The sequence below is a fragment of the Eriocheir sinensis genome, chromosome 30 (assembly GCF_024679095.1).
Source record: "Eriocheir sinensis breed Jianghai 21 chromosome 30, ASM2467909v1, whole genome shotgun sequence".
NCBI lineage: Eukaryota > Metazoa > Arthropoda > Malacostraca > Decapoda > Varunidae > Eriocheir > Eriocheir sinensis.
In genome coordinates, this window is record NC_066538.1 from 16,151,683 (window position 1) to 16,164,245 (window position 12,563).

Genomic DNA, 12,563 nt, shown 5'->3' on the forward strand with positions numbered 1-12,563 from the left:
AATGGATCCAAAAGTAAGGCATCGAAGGGAAATGATGAAAAGTGGTGAGGATTTTTTTTCACATCGCCTGTAGAACCCCGGATCTCATTCTTGATTCACTTCGACGGTTTCTTCTAGAGTGCGGGGTGATGGATGGTCTTCTGGACAGCATGCGGGTAGTCCTAATCTCTTGTTGTCCCGTCGCCATGTCTGCTGCTTTTGTCAAAGTTTACCTTGAAATCGTACATTTTCTTAGATCCACTTCTACATGTGTGTGTGTGTGTGTGTGTGTGTGTGAGAGAGAGAGAGAGAGAGAGAGAAAAGAAGAAAGGAAGATAGGAAGCTGGAAAGAAAGAAAAATAAAGAATAGAAAAAAGAATTTAAAAAAAACAGATGAGAAGAGGAAGAGACTAAGAATACGATAGTTAAAATATTCCTCGTGCATACCACCAAGAGAAAGATAACGCTAGGAAGGTAATCTTGGAGCAGTAAACCTTTTATAGTTACCCCGACGACAGCCTCCGCGGGGCAGTGCTTAGCGTCCCTGACTATGTATCTAGTAGAAGTCGTAGTCGTTCGGGAGTTTCGCCTTTGTAACGGCACTCCCTGATGTGTCTCTACTGTCTGGGTCTATTATTTTCCTCTTTTTCTTTCATTCTTTTTCTCTTATTGTCCAAAACTTGTGTCATGTTGCTTTTGTTTCTTCGGTGTGTTCATTTTCAAATAAAAATTTTCCAATGGTGTCGTCCTCTTCTTCCACGTAAGACTGCTGCAGCCTCACACACTTTTTCCTTTCCTCTGTATAGGCCGGGCACCAGAGTAGGAAGTGTCGCAGGTCTTCGTTTTCAGCTTCGCACATGTCGCACTTGGTTTCCTCTTGCCGGTGTCTGTTTCTGTCTTTTAGTTGTATGTTTGATTTGAGAAGGGGAAGAGAAGGATGGAAAAGAAGGGAAGGAATGGAATGTGAAATGGAAGTGCAGAGAATAGAAAGGCCCAAAACGAAGGTGTGATGATTAGCATAAACGAGGGAGAAAAGAAGAAGGTTAAGCAGAGATGAAACAACAAATACGTGGAAAGCTCGTCTGGCAGCAGACCGGCCTGAATAGGGAAAAGCTGGGAAGAAGAAGAAGTTGCATGTTGTTTGTCCTGCATATCTGCGAGCCGTGGTTCGAATCCCGGCATGGGCAGTTGGCGTGCAGGTCACCCTAGTTCATCCTCCCTCTCGGGCCGGTCGATATATGGGTACCTGGGGAAACCTGGGGAAGGTAAATTGTGGTAACTCGGATTTTACACTGGCTCTGTGTCCCGGAGGCGTATTTCTCCTCTGTGTGGGTATGTGACGCCCACTCTTGAACAGGGCAGGTCAGGATAGGTTTGGTTAGGTTTAGTTGGGATAATGTGAGGTAATTTTGAGTGGGAATTACAATGAGGGTATTAAATTCGCCACCCTCATAAAATAACTGCCTAAGTCATTTTTCAGCGATTTCCAGGTTTTTGTTTACATCAATTTATCAACATGTGACGCCCATTTCTGTATAGTTGCCTTCGTCATTCAGGGTTTGAGTGTTCTAGAATTGACCTTTTCATTTCTTCCTAAATCTTAAGCTAAATGAGATAATGACTTCTTTTCTGATTTCCTGTAAAGTAGAAGATAATGACTGGGGCGGTTTGTTTACGAAAGTGACGATTTTCCAGAACACCCCGTGGTTAGTTTCGATGGTGTACAGCCGAACGTCTTCTCTCAGGAACCCCATATCCGTAAAGAGATTAGGGGCCGCTTTTACAGTCACTTTTGGCCAGTTCCACAGTCCAACACAGCGTCATGGCAAGCGCCCTAACCAAACTATATTCTCCACAATGATCGGATTTTTTACTCAACACCAGACACTGATAAAGAGATTTCTGGTGTGGTTTCCTAAAATTCCCTCTTCCTTTTTATATCAACGGCAAACACAAGAGCTACAAAGAACTTTCGTCGTATTTTGTGTTTGGTTGGGGAGCTTACAAACGTGCTGTGTTGGACTGTAAAACTGGCCCTTTGCTTGTTTTGATCGTTACCAATGGCGGCGATCGACGCTATAGTCTTCCACGTGAAACTGACCTATGGGGTAGTGGCGGCTGCAGAGGAAGCGAAAGGTGTTGAGAGTGTGTGGTAAGGTGCGGGGCTAGGCTAACCCCGCAGCCGCCACTACCCCATCGGCCAGTTTTACGTGGAAATACTATAGCATCGATCGCCGCCATTAGTAACGATCCCCATGATGGGTTAGTAAGCTCCCAAACCAATACCAGAGCCTTCGAAATTTCCTTGTATAGTGTCTAGTGTTTGTATTTAAGTTCACAAATTTGATGAAACTATACAGGAAACGTCTTGTGGATTTAGCGTGGCATCGAAGACCTCCCCATTTTCGATTGTATGGGATTCTATTGTTTGGTTAGGGCTGTTACGAAGACACTGTGTTGGACTGTGAAATCGGCTCAAAGTAACTGTTAAAAACGGCCCTAGGAATATGAGAACACCAAGGATACGAACAGCTATACCGTATGCACCCACATTTGCCTTTACGCCCTTACCCACGGCAGGAAGGAGCGGGAGCGAGCATCGAGAGTATTCCGTGAGGGTGAAAACAAAAGGAAAGTTGAGGGCGGGCCGTGTGCTGTGCCAGGCTGGGTCACTTTCCCGCCCAACGAGTCGAGATTTTCCAAGTTGATCTCTCTCTCTCTCTCTCTCTCTCTCTCTCTCTCTCTCTCTCTCTCTCTCTCTCTCTCTCTCTGTCTACATTTTCTTTCTTTTCTTTATTTTTTCTCGTCTGTTTATTCGTTATGTAGCTATGTTTCTTTTTGCTCTCTCTCTCTCTCTCTCTCTCTCTCTCTCTCTCTCTCTCTCTCTCTCTCTCTCTCTCTCTCTCTCTCTCTCTCTCTTTCTACATTTTCTTTCTTTTCTTTCTTTTTTTCTCGTCTGTTCTTTCGTTATGTATGTTCTCTCTCTCTCTCTCTCTCTCTCTCTCTCTCTCTCTCTCTCTCTCTCTCTCTCTCTCTCTCTCTCTCTCTCTCTCTCTCTCTCTCTCTCTCTCTCTCTCTCTCTGTTTCTACATTTTCTTTCATTTCTTTATTTTCTGGTCTGTTCTTTCGTTATGCATGTTTCTTTTTGCCTCTCTCTCTCTCTCTCTCTCTCTCTCTCTCTCTCTCTCTCTCTCTCTCTCTCTCTCTCTCTCTCTCTGTGTGTGTGTCTAGATTTTCTTTCTTTTCTTTCTTTTTTCTCGTCTGTTCATTCGTTATGTATGCTCTCTCTCTCTCTCTCTCTCTCTCTCTCTCTCTCTCTCTCTCTCTCTCTGCTTCTACATTTTCTCTCTTTTTCTCGTCTGTTCTTTTGTTATGTATCTTTCTTTTTGCCCCTCTCTCTCTCTCTCTCTCTCTCTCTCTCTCTCTCTCTCTCTCTCTCTCTCTCTCTCTCTCTCGGTACAGTTATATGGACACCAGCAAAGTCGTGCCACCCGCTATTTTGAGTCGTCCCAGGCTTATATATGCACCTGCACCTGATATTAGCCGAGGCAAATAATAGCGTGCTGCCCATCCTAGCATTTACCTTCAGCCTCAGTGTTGCCATGTTGAGGTTTCTCCATCCGCAGGTCAAGCATCTCCAGGCTATAAAAATTGTCGTACTTAGCTTATTGTATTTACCTATTTCTGGGTTAAAACTGTCCCCCTCACACAGATAGTGGTGTTTATTTAGAGTTATGCTTAGAATCGTAAATTATGGATGGTCTTTTAGTAATTGTTATGGGTCAGAAACTGGGAATCTATACAGTGTTGTGGGTACGATAATCTGTCTTGCCTTTGTCAACCCTTATAAAACTACACCAAGACCTGATATAATGATTAGTCTAGTGATGAAATGAAGCTTTTGATGGATTGTTTAGTGGAAAAGCGTATGTATGTGACGAATTCAAGCTTTTGTAACGTTAAAAGTATGCAAATAAGTGTACGACAACGTTTCCCGAAGTGGATGGCAGCACCCCTGTCTCCCTTACCAAACAATGCTAAAAACCTCTTATGGCAGTTAGTTTAGGATGAAATGAGGGTTTTAATGGATAGTTTTATTGGAAATCTTATATCTGTGATGAATTAGAGCTTGTGGTATGTCATTAGTGTATGCAAATGAGTGTACGACAACGTTTCCCAGGGAGGAGGGCAGCCGGCAGCGAGGCACCCAAGAAAGACCACCAGTTGATGAAGAGCAATGGACGGGAGTGGATTTGCGTTTCCAGCCGGCATTTACCTGTGAGAATTACCTGTTACGTGTTTAGAAGTCAATTCATTAGTGGCAGGTGAAGGTGGATGGCGCGGCGCTGGGTGACGTGGATTACCAGACCCTGTGTGAGATAGTGGAGACAGGAGTGGTGGAGATTTCGATGCTGAAGGAGGGAAAGAGAAGAAAAGGAAGGAAAAGATAGAAAGAAGGAAGGAAGGAAGGGAGATTCGAGGCGGTGTTGTCTTCTCCCTGTGTGACGGTAAGACATGTAATACTTTTTTCCTATTACTTTCTTATTCTTTTTTATGTATATGTATCTTATTCTTATTTATCTTTCTTGTTAATCTATTTTTTTCTTATGTATTTTTCTTACTCATCTTTTTTTATTCTTTATTCTTTCAAAATTTATCTTTGTTATGTATCTTTCATGTTTTTTGTCATGTATTTTTCTTATGTATTTCTCGTATGTATCTTTCTTACTCATCCTTCTTATCCTTTCATCTTTCAAAATTTAGCTTTCCTATGCATCTTTCATGCTTTTTGTCATGTATTTTTCTTATGTATTTCTCGTATGTATCTTTCTTGTGTATTTTTTATGTATACCTTTCTTATGTATCTCATGTAGTTTTCTTATGTATTTTTTTCTTTTTTACGAAGCTTATAAATGAAGAAAAAAAGTTATGCCATGTCCTAAGACCTTTTTCGTATTTATTTTCTTTGGTGTTTTTGTTTTTGGTATTATGAGTATTTAAGTTAAGCAAAGCAATGTTAGATGATGTTTTATATATATATATATATATATATATATATATATATATATATATATATATATATATATATATATATATATATATATATATATATATATATATATATATATATATATATATATATATATATATATATATATATATATATATATATATATATATATATATATATATATATATATATATATATACATACTTCATATGTTTTAGCTATTACAGGCTTTGGAAAGAGGGAAAACAATGGTAGGTGTTACAATGGTACTTTTGCAAGTTTTATCGTGTTGATGCTTTTTTTTTTAGATGTAAGAAGCTTTGGCAGAGAAAAAGCAATGTCAAGTGGTGTTATATTCATACTTTTTGTAGTTTTGCTGAGGCTTTGGAAATGAGAAAAAAAATGAGCCTCTCTCTCTCTCTCTCTCTCTCTCTCTCTCTCTCTCTCTCTCTCTCTCTCTCTCTCTCTCTCTCTCTCTCTCTCTCTCTCTCTCTCTCTCGCCTGTTAACTTTTTCGCATTTATATGCTTTCTGATATGTGTATATTTATTTATTTATTTTTGCCATAGAGGTCTGGATATATATTTTTTCTCTTATATACTTGAGAAAGAAGAAATACAATACTATTTGAACTTTTTCGGCCCCTTTTTTTGTTGTTTGATTTGTTTGTTTCTGCTTTGAGGGGCTTGGATGAAGGAAGACAGTGCAAGGTGTTAATACTTTTCATTTGTTGGTTTTCCTGTTGTGGTTATATTTTCCTGCGTTACTGTTTTCCCGACCTTTCAATTCTTTCCTTCTTTTAAATTATTCTACTATTTTTACTGTCATGAGTTTTTTTTTTTTCCTGTTATAATAAGAAATTGTTTTATTAATTTTTCTATCCTAGTATACTACGCGGATTGGTTAGAAAGAAGGAAAGGCACAGTGCTAGAAAAGGTCACACAGCTACTTATTCTTATTACTAACCTTCCTTAATATGTCTTTCCCAGCATACCTACTACGTGGGTTGGTTGGAAAGAAGGAAAGACACAGTACTAGAAAAGGTTACACAGCTACTTATTCTTATTGCTAACCTTCCTTTATATTTCTTTCCTAGCGTACTATGTGGGTTGGTTGGAAAGAAGGAAAGGCACAGTACTAGATAAGGTTACACAGCTACTTATTCTTATTGCTAACCTTCCTCTTTTTCTTTGTTTGTGTTCTCATAGTCCTTTCCTGTTATAGTACGTGGGTTGGAAGTGAAGGGAGACATAGAGCTAGATTAGGTTATAGATACTTATTCTTATTGCTAACCTTCCCTTTTTTTGTGTTCCGGTTATGATATTTCTTTCCTATTACACCAGGTGGAATGGAAACGAGGGAAGGCATAGTACTAGATAAAATTACATAGCTACTTATTCTTATTGCTAACCTTCCTTTTATACTTTGATTCTGTTCTGGTTATGCTTTGTTATGTGTATTAAGTGTATATCTTCCGTATGTATGTAAAAATGCTCCACAGTCTGTTAATATTACGTTTACAGGAGTTATATGTAGCCTGTCTGTCTGTGTTCCAAGTTACGAGGGAGAGGAGGAGGAGAAAAGGTGGTGGGTCAGGGAGAGTTCAAGGAGGGGAAGTTGAGGGAAGAGAAAAGAGGAAATGGTGGGGTGTGTTACTGAAATAAAAGAAAAGTAATACGTGTTTTCTTTATATTTCTTGGGTGGAAGGCTTGTAGATCCTTCCTTATTTTCTAGAGGGTCAGAAAGAAGATTTGTAACTATTCCCTCTATTAATCTGTATTTTTCTTGCGTTTTAGAGAACTTGCTGTATGTGGTAAAGAGAAAACAAGTAAAGTGTAAGGAATTCCATCGGTTTCTCCTGAGCTAATGTGTGTGTGAGTGTGTGTGAGAGAGAGAGAGAGAGAGAGAGAGAGAGAGAGAGAATAGCTTGGCCTCACTTTTTTCTTATTTTCTTCCTTTTCACACTTCTCATTCTTATTACTAATCTTCCTTTTTTCTTTCACTTTGTACCGTCCTGTATATTTTCACTTAACTCCTTCCTTCTTCCCTCGTTACCTATCTCCTTCCTTCTGTCCTTCCTTCATTACTTATAACAATCAATGGTCCTGCTTCCTTCCTCCTTCCTTTCTTGTTGATATGATTGGATCTGCTTACACCACTTCATATGACTGTGTTTATTATGGTTGTGTGGTGGTGTTAAGGTTGTAGGGTTTGGTTGGGTACTGTGTGTTTGGGTTGTTGGAGGACATGCATAGGTATTTTTATTTATTTATTGTGGTTAGACGTGTTATTTTTGTTTTTGTTTTGTTGTTTTTCTTTGCTTCCCTCTTCTACTTCTCCCTTCCTCCTCTTCCTCTTACTCCTCTTCATTTTTCTCTACTTTTTTTTATTCTGTCTCACCCTTTGTCTTCTTCATCCCCCCTCTCTTCATCTTTTTCATCCCTCTCCTTCTTTCCTTTTTTCTTCTTTTGCCCTTTACCTTCTTCATCCCCCCTCTCCTCTTCTCCCTTCCTCCTCATCTTCTTCATCCCTCTCCTTCATACCTTTTTTTATCTTCTTTCTTTCCCTTTACCATCCTCATTCCTCCTCATCTTATTCTTCTTCATCCCTCTCCTTCCTTTTTTTTTCTTCTATATTACCCTTCATTTTCATTCCCCTTCCTCCTCCTCCTCCTCCTCCTTCTTCTTCTTCATATCTAACTTTTTTTTCTTTGTCATGCCCATTTTCTTCCCCCCTTCCCCCCTCATCTTCATATTCTTCATACCTAACTAACCAATGGGAAGCATACCCCGGGGGCGCGTCGCTTCACTAACTCCCAGCGTTCCCCCCCAGCAAGCTCCCGCACAACCCACGCCTCATCCATTTTCCTTTTAGTTTCCCCTTCATCTTCCTTCGTCTCTCTCTTCCCCATTTATTCTCCTCACGTGTTCGTCCTACTGCTGCACCTACTCTTCTTCTCCATCATACTTTGGGGTTCGCGGGTACCACCTCCTCCTCCTCCTCCTCTTCTTCTTCTTCTTCTTCCTCCTCCTCTTCCTCCTCCTCCTCCTGTTCATTGCCGAGAAAGTACTGCAGCAGCTTTCTTTTTCATCTCCTCCTCCTCCTCCTTCATCTCCTCTGCCTCCTCCTCCTCCTCCCCTCCTCCTCCTTCTCTTCCTCCTCCTTCTTTCACCCTATTTCTTTTGACTTACAGCCTTAAACATACTTACATAGATTTTAGTTTTACTCCCCTTCAAAAAAAGCCAGTTAATCCCTCTTCTTCGTCCCCTGCTCCTCCTCCTCCTCCTCCTTCTCCCCTCCTCCTCCTCCTCCTCCTCCTTATTTCTTTTAACTTACAGCCTTAAACATACTTACATAGATTTTAGTTTTACTCCCCTTCAAAAAAAGCCAGTTAATTCCTCTTCTTCGTCCCCTGCTCCTCCTCCTCGTCTTCCCCCTCCTCTTTCTTCGTCCATATATATATTTTTTCCCATTCAACCTTTTAGGCATACATTGATTTTACCCCCTCCCCCAACTCCCTCAAAGATATTCCTGCCTCCTCCTCGTCCTCTTCCTCATTCTTCGTTCATATTTTTTTTTCCCACGCTGCCTTAACCATATTTAATTTATGCCCCCTACACCCCCCAAAAATAGAAAGTACATTAATCTCCTCTCTTCCTCCTCTTCTTCCTCCTCATTCCTTATCATCCCTTTCTTTCCTTTCTCCCTATTTTCTTTCATCATCAGAGAATTACATACAACCATACAATTCTTAGGTATGGATAGAATTTGCACCTTCCTCTCTCCTCCCCTTGAAAAAAATACATCAACCCTTCTTCTCCTTCTGCTCCTCCTCCTCCTTCATCTTCCCTTTCTTTTTTGTGGCTCGTCGTCGTGCATCGCTGGCCAAGGAGGTTAAGTTGAAGATCACTGGACGGGAGGTGGGCAACAGGGCTGACGCGACACGGCACAGTAACACGGGCCATGCATAAAGGGTTTGTTCTATGGTGCATACAACAACGTGGAGTGTACGAAGCCCCATACCCCCAAGCATTTCTTTGAACCTCTCCTGCTTACCCTCCATAACATACCATTGCTTTTTTTTTTTGCAACACCATTATAACCCTTATCCAATTCCTTCTCATTAACCATTCCATACACCCCATACCATATCACAGTTACCATTTTTGTATCATACCATCACCCCTATTCCTTCTCAGCCCATTTCCTTATTTCATCCTTCCCATGCCATCCCATTTTTGAAGTCACCCATATTTACCCCTTTCCTTCCCTTCTTTCCTGTTTTTTTTTTTTTCATACTCTACTTCCTTCTTTTCTTTCTTTTTCCTTATTCTTTGATTCATATTTTCGCTTCTTTTCTTCCCTAGTTTCTTTAATATTCTACTTCCTTCGTTTCTTTTTCTTTCATTATTTTTCATTCTTTCCTCGTTTTTTCTTTAATATTCTACTTCCTTCCTTTCTTTTTCTTTCCTTATTCTTTCATTCATATTTTCTTTTCTTTCCTCGTTTCTTTAATATTCTACTTCCTTCCTTTCTTTCTCTTTCCTTATTCTTTCATTCATATTTTCTTTTCTTCCCTCGTTTCTTTAATATTCTACTTCCTTCCTTTCTTTTTCTTTCCTTATTCTTTCATTCAATATTTTCGCTTCTTCTCTCGTTTCTTTAATATTCTACTTCCTTTCTTTTTCCTTATTCTTTTCATTCATATTTTCGCTTCTTTCCTTTCCTTCTCCATCACATATCATAGCTACCATTTCTTTCATCACCTCAGCCCTATTTTGTCCCATCCCATTTCAACACAGTCACTCCTATCCCTTCCCTTCCCTTCTTTCATTTTTCTTCCTTCCTTTCCTTCTCTTTCCATATCTTTTCATTCCTACTTTCCCTTCTTTCCTTCGTTCCATCACATAACATAACTACCATTTACTTTTATGTGATTTTTTTCCCTATTTTGTCCCATCCTATTTTTTTTCAAGTCACCCATTAATTCTTTTCACTTTCCTTCTTTCCTTTTTCTCCTTTCTCTTTTCTTCAATTTCTTCCCATATTTTTCCCTTCTTATTTTCCCTTCATCCATATTTTCCATTTCTTTTATCACATTTTTTTACTCTATTTTATCCCATCCTATTTTTAAAGTCACCCATTTCCCTTCCCTTCCCTTCTATCCCTTTTCTCCTTTCTCTTCGCATCCTATTTTTTCCCATTTCCCTTCCCTCCTATCTCCCTTCTTTCCCTTTCTTATTTTATCCCATCCTATTTTTTCAAGTCACCCATTTCCCTTCCCTTCCCTTCTATCCCTTTTCTCCTTTCTCTCTCCTTCAATTTCTACCCATATTCTTCCCTTCTTATTTTCTCCTCTTCCTTCTTTTTCTTTCTTCCTCTCCTTCGTTCCATCCCACACCATAACTACCATTTCCTATACCACCTTCCCACTCTCCATTCCTTCCCATTTCCTTTTAGTGACCATTCTCCATGCCCCCTCCTCCTCCTCCCTTCCTGTCCCATCCCTGCCTTCGTGAGCGTGTGGTTACGCCCCTCTTCGTCCCATCCTGTCCCACCACCCCATCATCACACCTCTTCACCGTCCCTTTCCTTCTCCACCTCGTCATTATAGGGGAAAACACTGCCTTGGGAGAGCTATTTAGTGTCATTTTCTGCCTTCCATTTTTCATTGCTTTTTTTTTTATATATATAAGAATAGGGTTTGCTATGTTACTGTTGCTCTACTACTACTACTACTACTACTACTACTACTACTTTAAGCAACGTGGATGTAGTAGTAGTTCTTATTTTATATCCATTATTTTATTTACCTGTTATTTCCATCCATTCATATATTTGTGTCGTGTTATACTTTCAATTTTTTTATTAATTATTTTTTTCTTCTTTGTGTATTTCCTTTTTTGTTTCATTCCTACCTTCATTTATCCCTTTCTTTCTTCTTTCTGTCTTTCATTCTTTTTTATTTAATTTCAACTTTCCTCTCATTTTTTTTCCTTTTATTCCTTTATTTCATTCCTGCCTTCTTTTCTATTTTTTGCTCCTTGTTTTACCTGTTTTTTCTTTTATTTTCCTTTATTCCTTCTTCGTGTCTTTCCTTCCTTTCTTCCTTCCATCTTTCCCTTCCTTCATATCTATTTTTTACTCCTTCCTTGTTTTGTCTTTTTCTCTTTCCTTTTCCTTTATTCCTTCTTCTGTCTTTCCTTCCTTTCTTCCTTCCATCTTTCCCTTCCTTCATATCTATTTTTTACTCCTTCCTTGTTTTGTCTTTTTTTCCCTTTATCTTTTATTCCTTCTTCTGTCTTTTCTTCCTTTCTTCCTTCCATCTTTCCCTTCCTTCATATCTATTTTTTACTCCTTCCTTGTTTTGTCTTTTCCTTTATTCCTTCTTTGTTTCCTTCCTTCCTTTCTGTCATCCATTCCTTTCCTTTCTCCCTCCCTTCCTTCCTTTCTGTCATCCATACCTTTCCTTCCTCCCTTCCTTCCTTTCTGTCATCCATTCCTTTCCTTTCTCCCTCCCTTCCTTCCTTCATCATCTTTTCCTTTCCTTTCCTTTCTCCCTCCCTTCCTTCCTTTCTGTCATCCATTCCTTTCCTTTCTCCCTTCCTTCCTTCCTTTCTGTCATCCATTCCTTTCCTTTCTCCCTCCCTTCCTTCCTTTCTGTCATCCATTCCTTTCCTTTCTCTCTGCCTTCCTTTCTGTCATCCATTCCTTCCTTCCTTTCTGTCATCCATTCCTTTCCTTTCTCCCTCCCTTCCTTTCTGTCATCCATTCCTTCCTTCCTTTCTGTCATCCATTCCTTTCCTTTCTCCCTCCCTTCCTACCTTTCTGTCATCCATACCCTTCACCCCTCCCCATCACACCGGCTCACACCTGCTTCAACCAGCCATCACCCTACCCCATCACCACCAGCCAGTCCTTACTTAGCGCCATTGAAAGGGCACGCAGGTTTCTCTCTCCTCTCACCCCCTTCCCTCTGTGTGTGTGTGTGTGTGTGTGTGTGTGTGTGTGTGTTTCTAGTATATCCACCTGTATATTTCTCTATGTACGATTTCTTCTCCTTTTTATCATTTACTCTACTTCTCCTCCTACTCCTTCCTCTTTTGCCTTTTCTCCTCTCTTCATCATCTTTTACTTTTTCTCCATCTCCTACTCCTTCCTCTTCTCATTTTCCTCCTCCTTTACTCGTATACTATGTGTCATTTTGCTTATCATTTAGGAGCAGTAAGTAGCAGGCTTTTTTTCGTTATTTTTTATTTTTTGTGTGCTCTGAATTGTCTCCTTTGCTGTAAAAAATCTATAACTTGCTCTCTCTTTCTCTATCTCTATGTATGTATGTATGTATGTATAAATGTATCTATCTGTATCTGTGTTTGTGTGTTCGTGCGTCTGTGTCTGGGTATCTATCTATCTATATTTATCTATCTTTGTGTGTATCTTTGTTTATTTTTCTATCTATCTGTGTGGTTTATTTATGTCCGTCTGTCTGTCTATCTGTGTTTCTGTCTGTCTGTGTCTATATATTCATCTCTCTCTCTCTCTCTCTCTCTCTCTCTCTCTCTCTCTCTCTCTCT

At 39.7% G+C, this 12,563-nt stretch overlaps 1 protein-coding gene across 2 annotated transcripts in view; it reads left to right on the forward strand.

The window, feature by feature from the left end:
- Positions 1-4,207: 4,207 nt before the first annotated feature.
- LOC127005651 (uncharacterized) overlaps positions 4,208-12,563 on the forward strand; it is a 108,985-nt gene continuing 100,629 nt past the window's right edge. For both annotated transcript variants that reach the window (XR_007758775.1, XM_050874714.1), the window contains exon 1: positions 4,208-4,487. The gene's annotated coding sequence lies outside the window, so the exon portion shown is untranslated. The remainder of the gene's footprint in view (positions 4,488-12,563) is intronic.